Source organism: Loxodonta africana, chromosome 11, assembly GCF_030014295.1.
Source record: "Loxodonta africana isolate mLoxAfr1 chromosome 11, mLoxAfr1.hap2, whole genome shotgun sequence".
Taxonomy (NCBI): Eukaryota; Metazoa; Chordata; class Mammalia; order Proboscidea; family Elephantidae; genus Loxodonta; species Loxodonta africana.
The window spans coordinates 61,478,517-61,500,640 of record NC_087352.1 but is presented as its reverse complement, the minus strand read 5'-3'; the positions used below and the strand labels follow the sequence as shown (position 1 = coordinate 61,500,640).

At 45.8% G+C, this 22,124-nt stretch overlaps 1 protein-coding gene across 2 annotated transcripts in view; it reads left to right on the top strand.

Moving 5' to 3' along the window:
- Window positions 1-1,320: 1,320 nt before the first annotated feature.
- The window catches only part of SLC14A1 (solute carrier family 14 member 1 (Kidd blood group)), a 59,428-nt gene continuing 38,624 nt past the window's right edge, over window positions 1,321-22,124 (top strand). The window contains exon 1 of one of the 2 annotated variants that reach the window (XM_023543836.2): window positions 1,321-1,482. The gene's annotated coding sequence lies outside the window, so the exon portion shown is untranslated. Of the gene's footprint in view, window positions 1,483-1,519; window positions 1,780-22,124 lie in introns of those variants that run through there. The other variant, XM_064294586.1, reaches the window with a different exon arrangement.

The window sequence follows — 22,124 nt, the reverse complement described above, 5'->3', positions numbered from 1 at the left end:
AGATTGACTTAAACACACCCTATACTAACCCTGTCTCATTAACATAACAAAGACGAACGATTTCCAAAGGGGATTATAACAACAGGAATAGAGTTAGGATTTACAACACGTATTTTAGAGGGACACAATTCCATCCATAACAGAGACCCAACCCCAAAGAATCTGAAATGTTTCACGCTCACAACCACATGCACATAATAGGCACAGACTCTCAGGAGGGCCAGCTGATTGCCTCTTGTCTCCAAATTTACTGCCAGTAGCCTCTTCCCAACATATGTGAATCATGTTCAAGGAAAAAGCACTTCAGAATGGCACACACCACCTAACCCTGAGCACGGGATCACTTTATGGGCAATAACTTCGAGCCCCTCCAAACAGTCCTTTGTAACCATCCTTATCTTCCAGAGCCTCCCGTTCGGTCTCGGTGGTGGCAGATGAATGATAGATCATTGATTGTCAGACTTGAGTGTACAGCAGAATCACCTGAAGAGCTTGTTAGAACAGATTGCTGGGCCCAGCCCCCAGAGTTTCTGATTCAATAGGTCTGGGGTGGGGCCTGAGGACCTGCATTTCTAGCAGGTTCCCAGGTAACGGTTCTGCTGGTCCAGGGACCACACTTTGAGAAGCACAGTGGAGACTTAAAAATAGGGATGTCACCTGCAATCGTCCCTTCCCCCTTCATTGCATATTGCCATGCACTTGTTCACAAGCTCTTGTGTATGTAAGAATCAACTAGAAAAAAAAAAAAATATCAACTAGAGGGCTTATTAAAACACAGATTCCTGGGCCCCCACCCCAAAGATGTTGACTCAGTAGATCTGGGGTGGAGCCAAGACTCTGTGCTTGTAACAAACTCCCAAGACGCTGCTGCTTCAAGGAGCACACTTAGTGGCTCTTAATCCTGGCTAGATTAGAGTCACCGGGGGAGCTGTTTAAAATACTGATGCCCAGGCCCAACCCAGACCAGTTAGATCAGCAGTGGGCCTGGGCACCGGTGATGTTTTGTTTAAACTCCTGAGGCAATTCTAATGTGCAACCAGGATTGACAATAATTGCGGGGTGTCTATTTCCTGGGCCCCACCTGTCTCTAACCAGTGTCCTCCTAGAGGCCGTCAGCCCCCCAGCCTGTCCTCAGTCCCCAGGATTTTGATAAGGGGCAATAGGCCCAACATGGGCACCTCAAGGCAGGAGGGGCACACACAGAAGGCACAGAGAATCCTTAGAAGTGAAGCTTACCTCTTTCTCAATGTAGTTAGGGGCCAGCCCTGCACCCCAAAGGAGATTAGATAAAAAATTTAAAAAGTGAAACCACGAACCAAACATCCGGCTCAGTAGGTCGAGCAGACAGCAAGGCTTTGGTTGGCCCCAGAAGCCTGCTGAGAGAGCCACCCTGACCCTGGAAAGGAAAGTGGCATGGTTGTCGGCAATGCCTCTGCCACCCTGCACTCAGCAGGGCAGCCTAGCCGAGAGGCGTGAGCAGAGGTAAGAGGCAGCAGCCGATAGGGGGCTGCCCTGGGGAGTGGGAGACAGGATGTGGGAGGGTCAGGAGGTAGTGACAGAAGCAGCACCGCAGGTGCACAGGCAGATGGGCAGGTGGTGAAAATATAAAGCCAGCTCCCTCGAGACTGGCAGAAAGCCCTGACAAGGCAGACATCTGAGATCAGAGGTAAAAAGATGAAGAAAACTGAACACGAGAAAAATGAGAGAGAGAGCACGCTTGCTGGAGGTCAGGTGGTGCTACAAGAAGGGGACAAAACACAGGCTGGTTTGGGTGGCTAGGTGAGTGTTCACGGCTCCACCCCTCTGTGAACCGCCTGCTGAGGCCGGGAATGGAGACAGGGACCAGGGTGGAAGGAATGGTTCTCACCTCAGTTCCCAGCACTTGCTTTTTGAGGGGCCATCCTGAGTCATAAGGAGCCATCATAATGCTGGGGAGAGACTGTTATCTCTAGTGTTGCCTGAGCCAGCATGGCAAGGAGGGTCACAGAGTGGGGTGGTAACAAAATAAGGCAACAGAGTGTTTAAAAATCCTGGTGTCCAGGCCACAGCCCAGACCAGCGCCATCAGAATCGCTAGGGTGGGCCCAGTCATGCGTCGTTCTCAGATGTCCCCTGGGGGTTGCCACTGTGCAGCCAAGGCTAGCACCCCCTGCAGTAGGAGGTGTGGAGAGGCCTCAGTGTCATCAGTGCTGGGCAGAGAGCCCAGTGCCCTTGAACAGCTATAAATTTTGTGTAAAATTGACATCTTTATGATGGTGATGTTTTCTTAACTATGTACATGAAAAATGTCTCTTCATTTAGGTCTCTTAAACAGGGTCACTATGAATTGGAATCAACTCGGTGGCAATGAGTTTGGTTTGGTTTGGTTTGGTTTGGTTTGGTTTGGTTTGGTTTGGTTTGGTTTGGTTTGGTTTGGTTTGGTTTGGTTTGGTTATGAGTCAGAATTGACTCATTGACGACAGGTTGGGTTTGATTTGTGTAGTATCATTCAATACATTTTTATAATTTTCTCCAAAAAGTTTATACTTTTTATTAGATGTATTCCTAGTCATCTTATTTTTCTGTTGTGTGTGTCTGGGTGTCAGGGCTTCAAAGTGGTTCTTTCTGGTTCAAACCCTACTGAGAACTTGCATTTCTAACAAGTTCCTAGGCAACGCTAATGCTGCTATTTAAGGACTAGTTCTGAGAACCACTAACAGAGCAGTGGTTCTCAAATTTTATTATACATAAGGATCGCCCGGGGAATTTGTTAAAATATAGATTCTGTTTCAGTGTATCTAGGGTGGAAATGCAAATTCTCGGTAGGGGTTCCAACTGGAACGAGCTGATTTGAAGCCCTGGTGCGTGTACGTAAAAAGCCTGAACTGCTGATAATGTTGATGTGTGCCTATTCATTTTTGATAGACTCTTATACTTTGCATATAGTTTCAAAACTCTCCTTTATTTCTGTGAACATTTTAAATTTATTTCTTTTACAGTCTATATCTGAAAATTCTAAATATCTAATGTCTTTTTTTTTTGGGGGGGTCTTAAACTATTGCTCATTGTTTCTGCTGATTCTCCTTCATGGTGACTTACTTCCTCAGATACTTTGGTAAATTTGTATCTTAAGCTCACATTTGGCTTACCTAGATCTGTAGGAATCCTGGGGCTTGGCACTGAGGATGCATCTCACCAGAAAGAATGTGATTTTCCTTCACACTGTAGGGGGTGCAGGAGTCCCCGAGTGGCACAAATGGTTACATGCTTAGACTACTAACCAAAAGGTTACTGGTTCAAACCTATACAGAGGTGCTTGGGAAGACAGGTCTGGATGTCTGTTGAAATCTTGATATCTTGAAAACTCTACAGAGCAGCTCTACTCTGCACACATGGGGTCACCGTGAGTCAGAACGGACTTCACAGCAACTAACAACAACAGCAGGGCATGCTACCAGCCCAATACTTTTTAACCTTAATTTCATTTCTCAGCCTAGGATTTTTCTGAACCATTAAAAAAACCAAAAAACCAAACCCATTGCCACTGAGTCAATCCTGACTCATAGCAACCCTATAGGACAGAGTAGAACTGCCCCATAGGGTTTCCGAGGAGCAGTTGGTGGATTCAAACTGCCGACCTTTTGGTTAGCAGCCAAGCTCTTAACCACTGTGCCACCAAGGCTCAAACCCCAAAACCACGTGAATATAGTGTTTGGACATTGATTCTCAAGAGTTTTTTTTTTGTTGTTGTTTTTTTTCCTATGTAGAGCCCTGGCTGAGATAGGCAAGTTACCTTGTGACACTCTTTCTTTGCCAGTACATTTTGGAATGTTTTTTCTAGACCATTTCTTCCCTAAGAATATAGTTATGTAAGAGTTCCAGTTTGATGGGATAGAAAATGATCCTGGTGAAAAGTGAGCATCTTGGATCAAGTAGACACCTGAGACTATGTGGGCAGCACCTGTCTGGAGGGGAGATGAGAGGGCAGAGGGGGTTAGAAGTTGGCCGAATGGACACAAAAACAGAATAGAGGGAAGGAGTGTGCTATCTCATTAGAGGGAGAGCTACTAGGAGTATATCACAAAAGGTACATAAGTTTTGTATGAGAGACTGACTTGGTTTGTAAACTTTCACTTAAAGCACAATAAAAAAAAAAAGTCACAGTTTGATATTGTGTTCTCAGGTCCAATTTCTCACCTTACCAAGGCCCCAGGCCTTGTCTCCTTCTCCTGTGTGTCTCTTAGCTCCAGGTTCCCAGTTCTCAGGAGCAGTAAACTGCCTCTCCAGGGTGATCAGGGCTTCAGCATCAGCCTAACATTCTAATTCCCTCTTCGTCTTCATCTTTGGCCACTGGGATTTTCTTTAGTTTCTTGGATGTGCTTCTATTCATTTAAGAAAGAAGTGAAAGCCACACTTGAACTTCAAGAGCCCTGCTTCTAGTCCCGTGCTACAGGAGGGTTTCTCACCACACCTGAGCAGCTGTGAACCCACAAACTGTCATGGCTCACTTTGTCTTGGGGTCAGGCTCTGAGATCTGCCCACAATCCACAGATGCTCTTACATTCAACCAGATGACTGGGGAGCAAATGTTCTGACCTCCTGTGGTGGTTAAGTTTGTGTGTCAACTTGGATGACTTTCAGTGGTTTGGCAGTTATGTGATGATGTAATTTGACATTTATGTAATGATGTAGTTTGGCAGTTATGTAGTGATGTAGTAATCCTCCATTCTGTGATATAATGCAATCATCTCCATGATGTGATCTGATATGATCAGCCAAACAGCTATAAGGGGAGTTTCCTCGGGGGTATGGCCTGCATCCAATACATATGGACATTCAGGCAAAGCTTGCTGGCTTTTGCTCACTCAGTATCCTGCATTTGGCTTGTCATCTTCTGACTTCTCTTCTTTGGACTTGAGCCAGTGGCCTGCCATATTGTCTGCTGATCTCGGGGTTCATCAGCCTCCACGCCCTGTGAGCCAGCAGCCTGCCATCTTACCTGCCAATCTTGGGGTTGTCAGCCCCTGCAGCTACATGAGTCAGAAGAAGCCTCCAGTCTCATGCCTGACCCACGGACTTGGGACTTGCCAGCCTTTAGAACCATGTGAGCTATTTCCTTGAGATAAGTCTCTTTGGGATAAGTCTCTCTCTCTCTCTACATATATACACACCCATATGTGTACACATACACACACATACTTATATGCATCACTGGTTCTGCCTCACTAGAGAACCTAGCCTAAGCCTTTTGGTACCAAGAGTGGCTCTAGAGAGACAAAATCATAAGAATATGTTTTCTAAATTAATTCTCTGGTTAGTCTTAAAGATGTTGATGTCTCTGATTCCAGCAGTAAAGAGGACATTGCTAACATATGGCATGAGGTGACAATAGAAATATGCAAAATACCACCACCAACAGATCAGGTATTGGTGAGAGGCAAGGCTCTGGGTGATCACACATTTGGTGCCTTTCTACAATTTTGTCAGAATGAGAAGTATAAGGAGGCTGCTTGGTTGGTCCTACTTTCACCTGAAAAAGTAGTGAAAGAAGAGATGAGCTCAGGACTTCAGAGTCACAGCTCAAGTGCCATATAAACTACCTCGGAGTTGCCACTTGTGCCCTGAAATAAAGCTCTTTTTTGTAGTAACAGAGCTGATATTGCCAAAAGCCAAACCCAGAGTCTTATTGTAACAGTGGCAGAATTACAGTGCCAATTGAATTCCCAACCATAAATCGTGTCTGAATTTAAAGCGAGGGCTTTGATTGGGAAGAAATGGGATGCTGAAACTTGGGATGGGGACATATGGGCAGATAATCAGGAATCTGGAGATACTGAGCCCCTAAATTATGTTGGATCACTCCTGCCAACAGGACCGGCTCTCTCACTCCCATCTGAAGAGATTATTCCATGTTCATCTGCTAAGCCACCCTCCCCAGTAAAACCATTAGCCCCTCAACACCCATCTGATGAGATTAACTCAGCTGTGTCTGAAGAGCCTTTGTCTGAGATATTGCCTGGGGAGGCACCTGAATCATTGCCTGGGGCATCTCCTTAGGCAGAGGCCTTACAAGACATTGCTGAATGTTCTCAGAAAACATCCCCACCATCTATTTTTGCTTTTAGACCTATAACTAGACTTAGTACCAGTAAGCCCCAAAAGCTGAAGTACAAAGTGTGACCCAGGAGGAGGTACGTTACGCTCCGAAAGAACTGCTTGAATTTTCTAATATGTATAAACAGAAACCTGGGAAATACGTGTGGGATTGGCTAACAAGGGTATGGGATAATGGTGTAAGGAACATAAAGTTGGATCAGTCTGAGTATATTGATATGGGCCTACTAAGCACAGATTCTTCATTCAACATTGCAGCTCGAGAGGTTAGGAAAGAATCCAATAATTTGGTTGGGTCACCGAAGCACAGGTTATGTGGTGTCCTACACTAAATCAAGTTGAAGTACCAGACCTGCCTTGGAATAGTGTAGAAGAAGTTATCCAAAAGCTTAGGAAAATTGGCATGCTAGAGTGATTTATCAGGCTAGACTCACAGATCCACACATGGAGTCCCCAGAGGACACATCTTTTACTACAACAGTGAGGAACAAATTTGTGAAGGGAGCCCCAACATCCTTGAAGACTTCTATGATTGCAATTTTATGTGTCAGATTTCACAGTGGGAACTGCTTTAACTGAATTAAGGCTCCTAACTATAATGAGGCTGATTGGATCCCGTGATGGTAGGGGCCAAGTGGTGGCACTCGATCAACGAAGACAAGATGAGTGTGGTTACCATAATGGAGTCAAAGCAGTAATCAGAATAGTCTGACTTGTATGAACGTACGGCATCGGCTACTTAGTCATGGTGTCCCTAGGAGTGAAATAGATGGGAAATCTACTAAGTGTTTACTTGATCTGTACAAGCAGAAGAATTCTAGATCAAATGAATGGCAGACTAACTTAAATCACCAGAATGGAAAGTCACAACCCCTTAATCAATTCCCAGTCTTGAGCCAGTTTACAGATGACAATCCTTTGAATGAAGGGAAGCTAGGTACTCTTGAGGAAGGATCCCACTATACTACCAAAAATATATACTGTTAATCTTTCTCCCAGCCTTCCCCTTTAATGAGAGTGACAGTTCATTTGGGAAACGGAGATAATCAGAATTTGGGGGGATTACTGGATACTGACTCTGAACTGATGTTAAGTCCGGGAGACTGAAAACGTCACTACGGCCCACTAGTCAGAGTGGGACTGTATGGCGGTCAGGTTCTTAATGAAGTCTTGGCTCAGGCTGATCTCATAGAGGGTTCTCGAACCCATCCTGTAGTGATTTCTCCAGTTCCAGCATGCATAAGTGGAATAGATAGATGCTCAGCAACTGCCAGAACACCCACATTGGATCCCTGACAAGTGGAATAAGGGTTATCATGGTAGAAAAAGCCAAGCGGAAGCCATTAGAACTGCCCCTACCTTGGAAAATAGCAAACCAAAAGCAATACCACATTCCTGGTGGGATTGCAGAGATTACCGCCACCATCAAGGACTTGGAGAATGCAGGGGTGGTAATTCCTACCACATCCCCATTCAACTCGCCTATTTGGCCTGTGCAAAAAACAGATGGATCTTGGAGAATGACAGTAGATTATCACAAGCTTAACCAGGTGGTGACTCCAATTGCAGCTGCTGTTCTAGATGTTGTTTCATTTCTTGAGCAAATTAATACATCTTCTTGTACATGGTATGCAGCTGTTGATTTGGTCAATGCCTTTTACTCAATTCCAGTTTTGAAGAAACACCAGAGGTAGTTTGCCTTCAGCTGACAAGGCCAGCAATATACCTTCACTGTCCTACCCAAGAGGTATATCAACTCTCCAGCTGTATGTCATAATTTAGTCCGAAGAGACCTTGATCACCTTTCCGTTCCATAAGACATCACACATTGATGACATTACGCATATTGAACCTAGACAGGAAGAAGTGTCAATGACTCTGGACTTACTGGTAAAACATTTACATGCTAAAGGGTGGGAAATTAATCCTACAAAAATTCAGGTGCCTTCCATCTCAGTGAAATTTCTGGAGTCCAGTGGTGTGGTGCATGTCGAGGTATTCCTTCTAAAGTGAAGGATAAGTTATTGCATCTGGCCCCTCCTACAAATAAAAAAGGAGGCACAACATGTAGTGGGGTTCTTTGGATTTTAGAGGCAACATATTCCTCATTTGGGAGTGCTACTCCAGCCTATTTATCAAACGATTTGAAAAGATGCTAGTTTTTCAACAGGTTCAGGCTGCCGTGAAAGCCACTCTGCCACTTGGGCCATATGAGCTGGCTGATCCAATGGTGCTTGAAGTGTCAGTGGCAGATACAGATGCAGTCTGGAGTCTTTGGCAGGCTCCTATTGATCACAGAGCAGACTCTTAGGATTTTGGAGCAATACACTGCCATGCTCTGCAGATAACTATTCTTCCAAGAACAATTTTTGCTTGTTACTGGGCCTTAGTCGAGACTGAACACTTAACCATGGGCCACCAAGTCACCATGTAGCCTAAGCTCCCTGTCGTGAGCTGGGCATTGTCTGACCCCGAGAGCCATAAAGTCAGACGTGCACAGCAGCACTCCATCAATAAATGGAAGATCGGGCCCAAGCAGGACCTGAAGGCACAAGTAAGTTGCATGAGAAAGCGGCCCAAATGCCATGGTCTCCACTCCTGTCTCATTATCTTTCATCTCCCAGTTTGTGCGTATGCAGGCACCACTCGAAAGTGGACAGTGGTAGCACTAAAGCCCCTTTCTGGGACCTCCCTGAAGGACAGTGGTGAAGGGAAATCCTCCCAATGGGCAGAACTTAGAGCAGTGCGCCTGGTTGTTCATTTTGCTTGGAATGTGCGATTATATTATATGCTGATTCATGGGCTGTGGCCAGTGGTTTGGCTGGATGGTCAAGGACTTGGAAGGAGCAGGATTGGAACATTGGAGACAAGGAGGTATGGGGAAGAGGTATATGAATAGACCTCTCCGAATGAGCCAAAAAGGTGAGGATATTTGTGTCTCATTTGAATGCTCACCAAAGGGCGATCTCAGCAGATGAGGATTTTAACAATCAAGTGGATAAGATGATACCTTCTGTGGAAATCAGTCATCCTCTTTCCCTAGCCACTCCCATCACTGCCCAATACACCCATGAACAAAGCGCTCATGGTGGCAGGGATGGAGGTTATGCATCTGCTTAGCAACATGTACTTCCACTCACCAGGGCTTACTTGGCTACAGCCACCGCTGAGAGCCCAATCTGCCAGCAGCAGAGATGAACACTGAGTGCCTGATACGGCACCATTACTAGGGGTGATCAGTCAGCAACCTGGTAGCAGGCTGATTACATTGATCTTCTTCCATAATGGAAAAGGCAGCATTTCATTCTTACTGGAATAGACACTTGCTCTGGATATGGATTTGCTTTCCCTGCAAAAAAAAAAAATATATTCTGCCAAAATTACCATCCGTGGACTTACAGAATGCCTTATCCACCATCTTGGTAGCCCACACAGAATCACCATGGATCAAGGGACTCACTTTACAGCAAATGAAGTGCAACAGTGAGTCCATGCTCATGGAATTCATTGGTCTTACCACATTCCCCATCAGCCTAAAGCAGCTTCATAGAAAGATGGAATGGCCTTCTAAAGAGACAATTACGGCACCAGCTAGGTGGCAATACCTTGCAGGGTTGGGGCAGTGTTCTTCAGGAGGCTGTGTGTGCTCTAAACCAGCGTCCAATATATTGTGCTGTTTCTCCATAGCCAGGATTCACGGGCCCAGGAATCAAGGTGTGGAAATAGGAGTGGCATTACTCACTATTACCCCTAGTGATGCACTCGCAAAATTTTTGGTTCCTGTTCCCACAACCTTATGCTCTATGAATCTAGATGTCTTCATTTCAAAGGGAGAAATGCTCCCTCCTGGAGACACAGCAAGGATTCCATTGAACTGGCCGCTTTGGGCTCCTTATGCCTCTGGATCAACAGGCAAAGAAGGGAGTTGCCTTATTGGCTGGTGTGATGATCCTGATTACCAAGAGGAAATTGGGTTGATATTACGTAATAGAGGTAAAGAAGAGTCTGGAATACACAGAATCCCTTAGGACGTCTCTTAGTACTACCGTGCCCCATGATTAAAGTCAGTGGAAAACTATAGCAACCCAATTCCAGCATGGCTACTAATGGCCCAAACCCTTTGGGAATGAAGTTTTGGGTCACCTCACCAGGCAAAGAACCACAACCAGCTGAAGTGCTTGCTGAGGGCAAAGGGAATATGAAATGAGTGGTGGAAGAAGGTAGTTCTAAATACAAGTTACAACCACATGACCAGTTGCAGAAAGAGAACTGTAATTGTTATGAGTATTTCTTCCTTGTGTGTGTGCATCAAACATTTTTTCTTCACTTATAAAATATAAGATGTAAACAGAGCTAGTATGTTTTCAGTTGCATACATGCTTGTATCATATTAGGCGCAAGTATGGCTTTGTAATTGTCTTAAGAGACTGTGTATTGTTTAAGGATATGTGTACAGGTCCAACTTGACAAGGGGTGGACTGTGATGGTTAAAGTTGTGTGTCAACTTGGGGATGGACCGTGATTCTCAGTGGTTTGGCAGTTATGTAATGATGTAGTTTGGCAGTTATGTAATGATGTATTTTGGCAGTTATGAAATGATGTAGTTATCCCCCATTTTGTGATATAATTATCTGTGACGTGATTAGCCAATCAGTTGAAAGTGAGAGTGGCCTGCGTCTAATATATATGGATGTTCTGGCAAGCTCACTGGCTTTTGCTCTCTCCGGATCCTGCATTCAGCTCATCATCATCTGACTTCTGGCTCTTGGGACTTGAGCCAAAGGCCTGCCATCTTACCTGCCAATCTTAGATTCATCAGCCTCCACAGCCTGTGAGCCAGCAGCCTGCTATCTGACCTGCCAATCTTGGGTTTATAAGCCCCTGCAGCTACATTAGTGAGGAGAAGCCTCCAGTCTGATGCCTGACCCACGGACTTGGACTTGCCAGCCTCTACAACCATGACAGCCATTTCCATAAGTATGATACGTATCACCAGCTGCTCCTTGGAAACCCTATGGGGCAGTTCTACTCTCTTCTATAGGGCCTCTATGAGTCAGAATCAACTTGATGGCAATGGGTTTGGTTTTTTGGTTTTTGGTTTTTTTGTTTTGTTTTATTTTACACTTCACTGATTTTGCTTCTCTAGAGAACTCAGTGTAAGATGCCTCCTTTATAACATCTCCTCAGAAAGAAATGCTGAGCCCTTGGGTTTATCTCATCATAATCGTTTTACTTCAGAGAGGCAGTGCTTTCTCCACTCACTATAGAAGCATAGAAAGCAAGCCAGCTCAGTCTGGCTTTGAGCAAGCATTGACATAAGTGATTACTAGGTGCCTAGAATCATGCTGACTAATATGATAGGAGCAAACACACTATAACCTCTGGTCTCAAGAAGCTTAGAATTTAGTTCCTGACTACTGTGTATACGTTGTTGTTTGTGGTGTTGTTGTTAGGTACAGTTAAGTCAGTTCTGACCTATAGCAGCTGTATGTACAACAGATCGAAACACCACCCAGTTCTGTACCATCCTCATGATTGTTGTTATGCTTGAACGCATTGTTGCAGCCACTGTGTCAATCCATCTCACTGAGGGTCTTCCTCTTTTTACTGACTCTCTACTTTACCAAGCATGATGTCCTTCTCCAGGGACCGCTTCCTCCTGATAACTTGTCCAAACTATGTGAGACATAGTCTCACCATCCTTGCTTCTAAGGAGCATTCTGGTTGTACTTTTCCAATACAGATTTTTCATTCTTTTGGCAGTCCATGGTATATTTAATATTTTTTGCCAACAGCATAATTCAAAGGCATCAATTCTTCTTCAGTCTTCCTTATTCATTGTCCAGCTTTCACACGCATATGATGCAATTGAAAACACCATGGCTTGGGCCAGGCACGCTTAGTCTTTTCAACACTTTAAAGAGGTCCTTTGCAGCAGATTTGCCCAATGCAATGCATCTTTTGATCTTTTGACTGCTGCTTCCATGGGTGTTGATTGTGGATCCAAGTAAAATGAAATCCTCGGCAACTTCAATCTTTTCTCCGTTTATCGTGATGTTTATTGATCCTGTTGTGAGGATTTTCGTTTTCTTTACATTGCTTTGTAATCCATACTGAAGGCTGTGGTCTTTGATATTCATCAGTAAGTGCTTCAAGTCCTCTTCACTTTCAGCAATGAAGGTTGTGTTATCTGCATAATGCAGGTCGTTAATGAGTCTTCCTCCAATTCTAATGCCCTGTTCTTCACAGAATCCAACTTCTCAGATTATTTGCTCAGCATACAGATTGAATGTTTCTGTCAAGTCAATTCAAACTCATGGTGATCCCATGTGTGCCGAGTAGAACTGTTGCATAGGGTTTTCAAGGCTGTGGTCTTTCAGAAGCAGATCGCCAGGGCTGTCTTCTGAGGCACCTCTCAGTGAGTTCAAACTACCAAACTTTGGGTTAGCAGCCACACTTGTTAACTGTTTGCATCACCCAGGGACTCTCTCAGGGGGATAGACCTCTTAATTTGAATACTTTTGGATTGTTTTAACTTTGCTCCTTGGGAATTAGGCCACCAAAATGGTTGGGGTCTGCGTGTCTTGTAGAGTTGTCTCTATTATCTTTAACCAGGGCAGGGCAGAAATAAGACAGTAACCTGTAGACTTTTCTGGGTTCCTTTGGAAATTGGATGTAAGAGCCGCTTTTTAAAGAACCTAACTGTTAAACAGTGAGTTTTTTCTTTTTTTTTTTTAATGTAGTCCAGAAACCACCTGCATCAGAAACACTTGGGAATGATTAAAAATGTAGATCCCTGGGGCCCCTTCAGACCTCATAGGCAAAAATCTGGGGCTGGAGCCCAGATTCTACACTCAAGCTCCTGGGTGATTCTTGTGCAGACCAACATTGGAGAACAACCTTGGATTGAGTCATCTCTAAAAGGATGGGGGCAGAAGCTGACAGTTAGCTAGGACTAAGATGGTTCTTCCTGCACCTTCTTCTCCTCACTTCCCTGTCTCCACTGCCCACTTTTTTCACCTTTCACGTGTTGACACAATATAGCCACTGAACTCTGGCACCATGAGCGCTCTTTGGCATACAGTACCTTCAAATTGTCACCAGAGGGCTCCAGAGCAACTCCAAAAGCCGTGCTGAAGTCTTGCTCCTTGCTCTCCATTCATATGGCAGAGTCTCCACTCCCAGCACGTGATCTCCCAGTCTCCTCCCTGTCCCCAATCACTGATCCTCAAAAGGACATCGAATCACATGGGAGTGCACAGCTGCCAAGATAAGCACTTATTAGTTGTCTAATGAGTGCTTAGCTTAAGTTTCACAAGGAATTAATACCTTGCTCTGTGTGTGCGTGCGTACGTGCGTGCGTGCGTGTGTGTGTGTGGCTGAGATATATTGGTATGCATTTTTTCTTCTGCATTTCTGCAGATGCCTTGGTGTTTCATGTGGTGTGTGGTAGTCCCTTCTGTCTTGGTATTTTCCATGAGAGGAAATGTACTGGCTCTGGTATTGACACACCACCCCAGGCCCTAACATTACGGAGGTGTATGGGATGGCACACTGACCTTCTGACCCCACGTGCTTACAGGAAAAGCAGGAGCCCAGCGGCCCAGACGGGATGACGGACAACAGCCCCATGTCACTGCTGTGTGTGTGTATGGATTCCAGCATGTTCCCTTTATCTCGAGAGGCCCTGCTCCTGAAGCACAGGGTGCTGGCAGCTCGTACCCACGCCCCTCAGGCTGTCCTTCAAGGCCCTTCCGCAGGTCAGCCCACCTCCACAGGCCTCTCCACACCCTGCTGCTGGCACCCCTGGAGGTGGAAGGCTGGCCTGGGCCCCATCTCCCACACACCAGCCCAGGGCCTTGGACTGTTTGCCCCCAACAACCCTGTTTATCTTTTAGAAGAAAGATGGTGTCACCTGAAGGGCCTAACAAATGTGTTCCCTCTCCTACCACCACCAAAATGTAGGCCTGAAAGGCAGAAATCACAGCTAGCACAACCAAGCAGAAGGGCCTGAAGCAGGGAAGTGTTAAGTAAGCTTCCCATGAGAGGCTCTGCTCAGCCTCAGCCTCTCCTCCCTTCTAACAAGGCCCAACACAGGTTCTACCTGCTCCCCTACCTGCCTCGGGACACAGACCCTTGCTCTCTTCCCTGTCACTTCTGCGTAGACAGTTCCCAAATCACTGCCTCCAGCCTGGAGTCCTCCCCAGACCAGGGTCCCACATCTCCAACTGCACCCCAGGCATTGCGACCCAGCTGTCCAGACATCTCAAATTCAGTGTCCCAAACAGGCTCCCAGTTGCCTTCCTGCCACTGAGGCACCTCTCAGGCACCCAGTGTTGAAATCATACGGTCGTGGGTTTAAATTCTTATTGAAATATAAGAGACTAACATTGTTGCCAGCTGCCAGGGAGTCAACTCTGACTCCTGGCAACTCCAAGCATGTCAGAGCAGAACTGTGCTCCATGGGGGTTTTAATGGATGATTTTTCAGAAGTAGATCGCCAGGCCTTTCTTTCAAGGCACCTCCGGGTGGACTCCAACCTCCAACCTGTTGGTTGTCAGTCAAGAATATTAACCGTTCGCACCAGCCACAGACTCCGAGACTTACATTACAAGTGTACAGCCTGATCAATTTTTCACAAACTGACCCACCATGTAACCAGCGTCCAGGTCAAGAAATGGCACCCTACAAGCCCCCCTTATGCCCCTTTCCAGTCACTACCCTTTTCAAGGTGATTACTATCTTGACTTCCAACAGTTTAGCTGGTTTTTGAACCTTGTATAAATGGAGTTACACAGCCCGTTCTCTTTTGTGCCTGATTTTGTACGTGTGTGTGGTAACTATATATGCAAAACATTTGACATTTCAACACTTCTATGTGCACAGTTCAATGACATTAATTATGTTCACCACGTTGTACAACTATCACCACTATCCATTTCCACATTTTCCAGCACTCTTGACAGACACTCAGGGTCCGTTAAGAAGCCCTCGTTGCATAAGAGTTAAGCGCTCTGTTGTTAATCAAAAGGTTGGTGGTTAGAACTCACCCAGCGGCTCCGCAGGAGAAAGATCTGCTGATCTGCTCCTGTAAAGATGACAGCCTAGAAAACCCCATAAGGCAGTTCTACAGTCACATGGGGTAGTTGTAAGTCAAAATCAACTCGACGCCACCTAACGATAACTTAAGCCATCGCTACCGTTTCACACACTCACACTCCCATCTACCGCTGGCAGCAGTTAATAAACTTTGGTCTCTATGCATTCGCCTCTTGTAGATATCTCATACAGTATTTATCCTTTTGTGTCTGACTTACTTCACTCAGCATAACGTTTTCAAGGTTCATCCAGCTGGTGCCTGGTTCCTTTGCTCAGTGTTGTTTGTGAGATCCATTCGTGCCATTGCACAGAGTTGTAGGTCATTCATTCTATTGCTGTGCAAATAAGCCATCGTTTATGTATCCACTCTACTGTTGGCAGACAGGTGGTTTCCCAGTTTGGGCTACTGACCTTTGTCGCACACGTCTTTGGGTGAAGATATACGTAGCGTTTCTGTGATGCACACTCCTAGAAGGGAACTGCTAAGCCTTAGGGGATGCAGCTATCTGCTCTCACGGATACCGCCAGGCAGCTCTCCAACACTCTTGTGTCCATTTACACTTCCACCAGCAGCATATGTGAGTTCCAGTGCCAACACCGCTTCATCAACACTTGCTGCAATTTTAGATTTATCCTTTTTTCATCCATGCCCCTCAGTGTCTCCTTTTCTCCCAAAGTATCTCATATGTGCAGCCCTTTTCCCTTGCTGGAGTCCCTGGGTCGTGCAAATGGTCAACGTGCTCCTCTGCTAGCTGAAAGGTTAGAGGTTCAAGTCTACCCGGAAGTGCCTTGGAAGAAAGGCCTGGCAGTCTACATCCAAAAAAAACAGCCACTGAAAATTCTATGGAGCACAGATCTACTCTGACACACATGGGATTGCCATGAGTTGAAGTTGACTCAATGGCAACTCATTTTCCCCTTGCTTCTGCCCTGCTGCAGGTACTGTTAGCTCATGCCAATCCTCCCAGGCTTTCGCCTTCAGGACCCCTGTGGATGCTCCCACGTAAGCCCCCTAAATGTGGCTTCCGTCATCACACTATTCTGTCCACAAAATACAATCACTCCTGATTTCCAGTTACTTCAGAGGTGTATTTGTTTGAGGTCCCTGGGTGGTGCAAGTGGTTTGCAATCAGTTGCTAACCTGAAGGCTGGCGGTTCAAACCCACCCAGCGGCACTGCAGGAGACGGGCCTGCTGTCTGCTTCCATTAAGATTACAGCCAAGAAAACTCTGTGGAGCACATGTGTAGGAACTGACTCCACGGCAACACATTCACATCTGTTTGTCTGGCTTTTGACAGTCTCTAGGGACCTGGCCACTGACCAGGCTGACCCCACCTTTCCCCCAAGCCTCAATGCTGCCTTTGTCATTCCCATGTGTCCTGTTCCAACCCCGTAATCCCTCTTCCTGTAAGTCTCCCACAGCAGCTTGTCTGGCGGGAAAACTGTCTTCTTTGTTAGCAGTTCTGTAAGAAACCACCACGCTGGAGACAGTTAGTGCTGGCAGAATCCAGCCAGCCGGTGCCAATGCCCTCGTTCTTGGCGGAGCCCCGAGTCTTAAAGAACCTTTAAAAAAATCTTAAAGACTTGGCAGATGTTGTCATGGCTTTCTAAAGTGACAACAGTCACTTCTTATTTGTCGGTGGCCTCTATTTGGTCTGAAAGCAGGCAGAGCTTAGAATATTAAACAAAGAGAAACCTCAAGTCAGCCCTGCTTCTGTTGTTGTTATTGCTGTTTTGTGCGTTTTTGTTTTTTAAGTATAACTTTTATGTTTTCATAAGATTAATGCACAATAACCATGGAAACTTGAAAATTGCAGGGAAGTTTAAAGAAGAAAACAATCACCCATACTTCTGCAACTATGCAATTACTACCTTTAATATTCTGGTGTTTATTCTTCCTACTTTCCTATATATATTTATATTATCTGTTTATCTAAACACATCCACACACATTGTTTTTGTGGTTGGGTGTCATCTAACCAATGTGGACTCACAGCAACCTCCTTGTGACAGAGTACAACTGCCCCATATGTTTTCTCAGCTGTAAGCCTTATAGGAACAGAGCTCCAGGTCTTTCTCCCACAGAGCGGCTGGGTACGTTCTAAGCACCAAGCTTTCAGATACATTACATACTTATTTGTTCTACATTTGTTTTTATTAGGTCTGCCCAGCTTTTAAAACTGCCTCTTAGTGAGAGAAACTTTCTCATCAACTACAGCTATGGAGCTTCTGCCACATTTGCAGTGGCGCTTGACCCATAAAAATTTATTGAAACCTCCCATCATTATAGTCAATCACAGAAAAGGATAGAAACTAGAGAGCAGCCCCAATTCCGCTCAGCTTAAAATCCTCCCAGATTTTAAGAAGGCAAATAAAACTGCTGTGTGTTTAATGTTTGCTTTCAGTTTCAATGGTTATTAAATGTACACAAGGATGCCAATGCAGTCAGGTCCACACGTAGTGGATCCACATTTCTGCCCCCGTTATACAACTTGGAGCATAATTTTTGCTATTTTAAATGGCCACAGATGTTCATAGTTCCATCTTTTCTTTCATAACGTAGTATTTTTCTTATCTGTATTTTATTTGCGAGCCTCTGGGCGGCGCAAACAGTTAATGCACAGCTGCTAACTGAAAGGTCGGAGGTTCGAGTCCACCCAGAAGCCTGGTGATCTACTTCTGAAAAGTCAGCCTTTGAAAACGCTACAGAGCACAGTTCTCCTCTAAGACATGGGAACACCATGAGTCAGAGCCAACTTGTCGGCAACTGGTTTATTCTTTATTTGATGCTGAATCCATTGGTAGGGACTCAGTGACTGGTTGTAGTATTGGAGCACATAAGGAAAGAGATGTCAAAGTGACCTGTGAGTTCTGATGACTTAGGCTAATGTAACGGCCACGGCTCTCCTTGTAGGTCTGGGTGGGGGCTGGACACACTACCCATGACTCATGGCTCACCCTCCGTCCAGGCACAAGGCGGTTCGCAGACCCACAAACAGGCCACGCTTCTCTCGGCTGATATTCAAGTCTCTGCCTGGAAGGCCGTTCTCTCTTTTCCTGCCTTCTGTAAATTCTACTCCCATTGGAAGTACTCCCATTTCAAGGGCCTTATTAGGCCTTTATCTTCAGTAAAGCTCTCTCTGGCTATTCCAGGCACTACCGCTATTATCCAAACTTTTAGCTTAAGTCACTTGTGCCCACAATTTAGCAGTTAAATCGCACAGCGCCTTGTATAATTTAAGAGAGCCTTAAAATCTGACAGAGTGGGACAAATGGTAAACACATGCAGCAGACTGAAAGGCTGGTGTTTCAAACCCACGCAGAGGCACCTCAGAAGAAAGGCCTGGCAATCTACTTCAAAAAAATCATCCACTGAAAACCATATGGAGCACAGTTCTACTCCAACACACGTAGGGTCGCTATGAGTCAGAGTTGACTCAACAGCAGCTGCAAAAAATAAAATCTAGCCACTCTTGATCAAACTTGGCTGGCACCGTGTCCCTCCACTGGAGAATGTGTGATAGGACCCCTTCCAGCCTGACATTGATGCAAATCCCTCGGCAGTAAAGAAAAAGTGCCATTCTGTCCATAACACAACAAGTAATCATATACAGCCTTGACTCTGATATTAGTGATCCTTTGTGTCTATTGGTATGCCAGGATGTGAGAGCTATCTCACATCTTATGCCATCCCCTAGAGTCCTGAGAACTTACCTAGATACACAGCAGGATGGGAAAGTGGCGATGGACCAATGACACAGCATGGCCCACAGCTATAGAGAAGATGCTGGGAAACAGGGCAGTGGGAGGGCAGGGATGTGGGCAAGGCATCACGTGTTTACAGCCTAGGACCTGGGATGCAAAGGGGCCACCCCTCCCTGTGGAAGAGCTGGCCACATCCCACAGCTATCCTTGGGAGTTCAGCTGAAGCCTGGGTTGGGCATCTAGGATTGGGACTCCACCAAGGAGGCTCTGAAGATGCTTGGCCCACCCTCAGAGTGGTTCAGGTGCCCCCACAACTGGCCAACCTGCACACCTGGAGCTGCGCGCTCAATGCTGCCCAATTTCAGGGCAGTCCTAGAGGCAAGTGAGGAGCCTCTGGCTGCTGGGGGTAGATCTGCAAGGCTAGCAAGCTGTGTGCTTCGTGCCTAAGGCTGACTGGTCTGCTCAGGAGCTGATGAGGAGGGCCTTCCTGTGTGTTCCGGATGTCAGGGGCATCCTAGTCATAATGCCGCACCCTGCTCTGAGGGATATGTTTAGGGGAAGTCTACCCCCACCCCATTGCCACACCAAAGACACACACCTATCACAGTACTGCACAAGAACTTGCCCCAGCCCTTCAAGTCACCAGACTCACAGAACCATTCATTCTTCCATTCATTTATTCACCCACCCATCCATATACTCAACATATAGTTACTGAGGGCCCCCTATCCACCAGACGCTGAGTCAGAAACTGGGACGATAGTAATGAACCAGGCCAGCCCAGACAATGCCCTCAGGGAGAGTGCAGCCTAGTGGGCAAACTCAGCAAAGCAAATGCAGCACAATTATCTAATTACATTCATAAATGCTGTGAGAGAAGAGAAATACACTGGGAGATCCATGTCAATGGTTGAGGCCCTAGTCTGAAATTTCACCTTTTCTCAACCAGGGACACTCCCCTACCCCTCCCTGGATGAGAGGGACAGAAAATGGATTGCAAGGGTGGTTTGAAAATGTGTATTCAGTATTTCTATCATTGTCACATAAGCTATAGGAAGTAGAGGTCCACACAGTATTTTCAGCCAAAGGAGTAGTATACAGAAGAGAGAGAAAAAAGAGAGAGCATTATATCATTGCAGGGACCCTGGGTTAAAAAGGCCTAAGAGCAAGGTGAGAATCAATGGTTGGGGACCATCCAGGGAAATGCTTGGGGAAGATTCCCAAGACCCCCAGGGGCTTGCTCCTGCACTGCTGGGGTGTCAGTCCCGTGAGTGGGCCGGAGGCAAAGGCCTCTGGCTGGACCAATAGTAGCCACTGCCAGCCTCCCTGGGGCTGGGGGAGGCCCTGGCCCTCTGCGTGCAAGCTTCACCCTCCTGTGACTTATGATAATCTCTCTGGGTGACTAATGATGAGGCACCCAGCCTATGTGAAGCAATGAACACCAAGCAGAGCGAGGACCTGATGAAGTGACTTGATGAAGTCTAAAGGGATGGGGCTTCGCCTGGAGCACTGCCTTTGGCTGGCATGGCCCAGCGTGTGACACTCACTCTGTGCTGCCAGTGGAACACAACTATGACTCACTTGGGCTCGCCAAGGCATTGGAATTAGGAAACTGCTGCCACTCCAGGCACCCGAATTCATCCTTTTTCCCCAAGTCTCATGACAGAGATGCTTCAGAGCTCTGCTTTCATGTATATATACATCCCCAGGGGATCTGATTCAAATACTGATTTTGACTCAGAAGATCTGGGAGCAAGACTTGAGAACATTAACAGGAGTGGGTGAAATGAACCCTTCACTTCACCTTCATGAGTGAGGATGGTCAGATCCACCATCCACTCCTCACTCAGCAAGCATTTGTTGAGTCTAAGAACTGGGATAATGATGGCATCATTGACAGAAATAAGGAAATCAGAGGTGGTGTTTGTTAGTTGCTGTCCAGCAGATTCCGACTCATGGCAACCCCATATGTGCAGAGTAGAACTGCTCCGTTGGGCTTTCAAAGCTGTGACCTTTTGAAAGAAGATCGCCAGTGCTTTTTTCCAACACAGCTCTGGGTGGATTTAAACCACCAACTTTCAGCTAGAGGTCAAGAATATAATTGTTTCCATTGCTCAGGGACTCCAAAGTCTGAGGTAGGAACTGTTTTTGAGGGAAATAATAATAAAAGTGACCATGGCTTGAATGCCCATCATGGGTCAGGATCTGATTTAATCTTTACATTAGGCAAGGTAGATATTTTTAATCTCCATTAATTCCATAATGGAATTAAGGCTCAGAGAGGTGAAGTAATTTTCCCTGGGGTGGTAGAACTGGCTAGAATTTGTACCTGGTCTGTCAAACTCCAAAATGCATCTGATCCCATGATGACACACTCCCTTGTTTGGGAGGTTGAAGAATTAGGGTTAGACAGTTCAGTCTGGTGGTTGTCAACCCTGGCTGCATGTTCAACTCAGTGAAAGGACTTTTAAACTCCCAGTGCCCACCCACAGCATAAACCAAATACATCAGACCCTCTAGGAGGGTGTCTTAGTTTCCCGGTGCTTCTGCAACAGAAATATCACAAGTGGGTGGTTTTAAAGGATAAAAATTTATTTTCTCACAACTCAAGAGACTGGAGTCTGAATTCAGGGCACTGGCTCTGTCAGCTCTGGGAGAAGGTCCTTGTCTCTTTTCAGCTTCTGCTCCTCAGTTCTTCAGTGATCTTCATGCGGTGTGGCATCTATCTTCCCATTTGTGCTTCCTTGTTTCTGTGTTTAATTTGCTCTTTTTATATCTCAAAAGTGATTGGCTTAAAACACACCCTATACTATATGGCCTCATTAATATGACAAAGCTAACCCTATTCCCAGATGGTATTACATCCACAAGTACAGGGGGACAAAATTAAATCCATAGCAGATGGGGACCCACTCTCAGCACTTTTTAAAGCTCTTCAGGAGATTCCACCGTGCAGACAAGACTGAGAATCACTGACTTAGCCACTAACCGATGAGACAATTGAGAAGCTAACTCCTCTCTCAAGAGCCCATCCCAACCACCACAGGCCACATGATATAGCTCAATATCAACTCGACAGCAACAGGTTTGGTTTTTTATTCAATTACATCCCTTTATTCAGGTGTTGGGAAAAAATAACCTGTGCTGAGTAAGAAAAAGGTTACAGGCAAGGAAAGTGGATAAAGCAATGGGCAATATAGGGTGTCTACACCCTACTACTTCCTGTA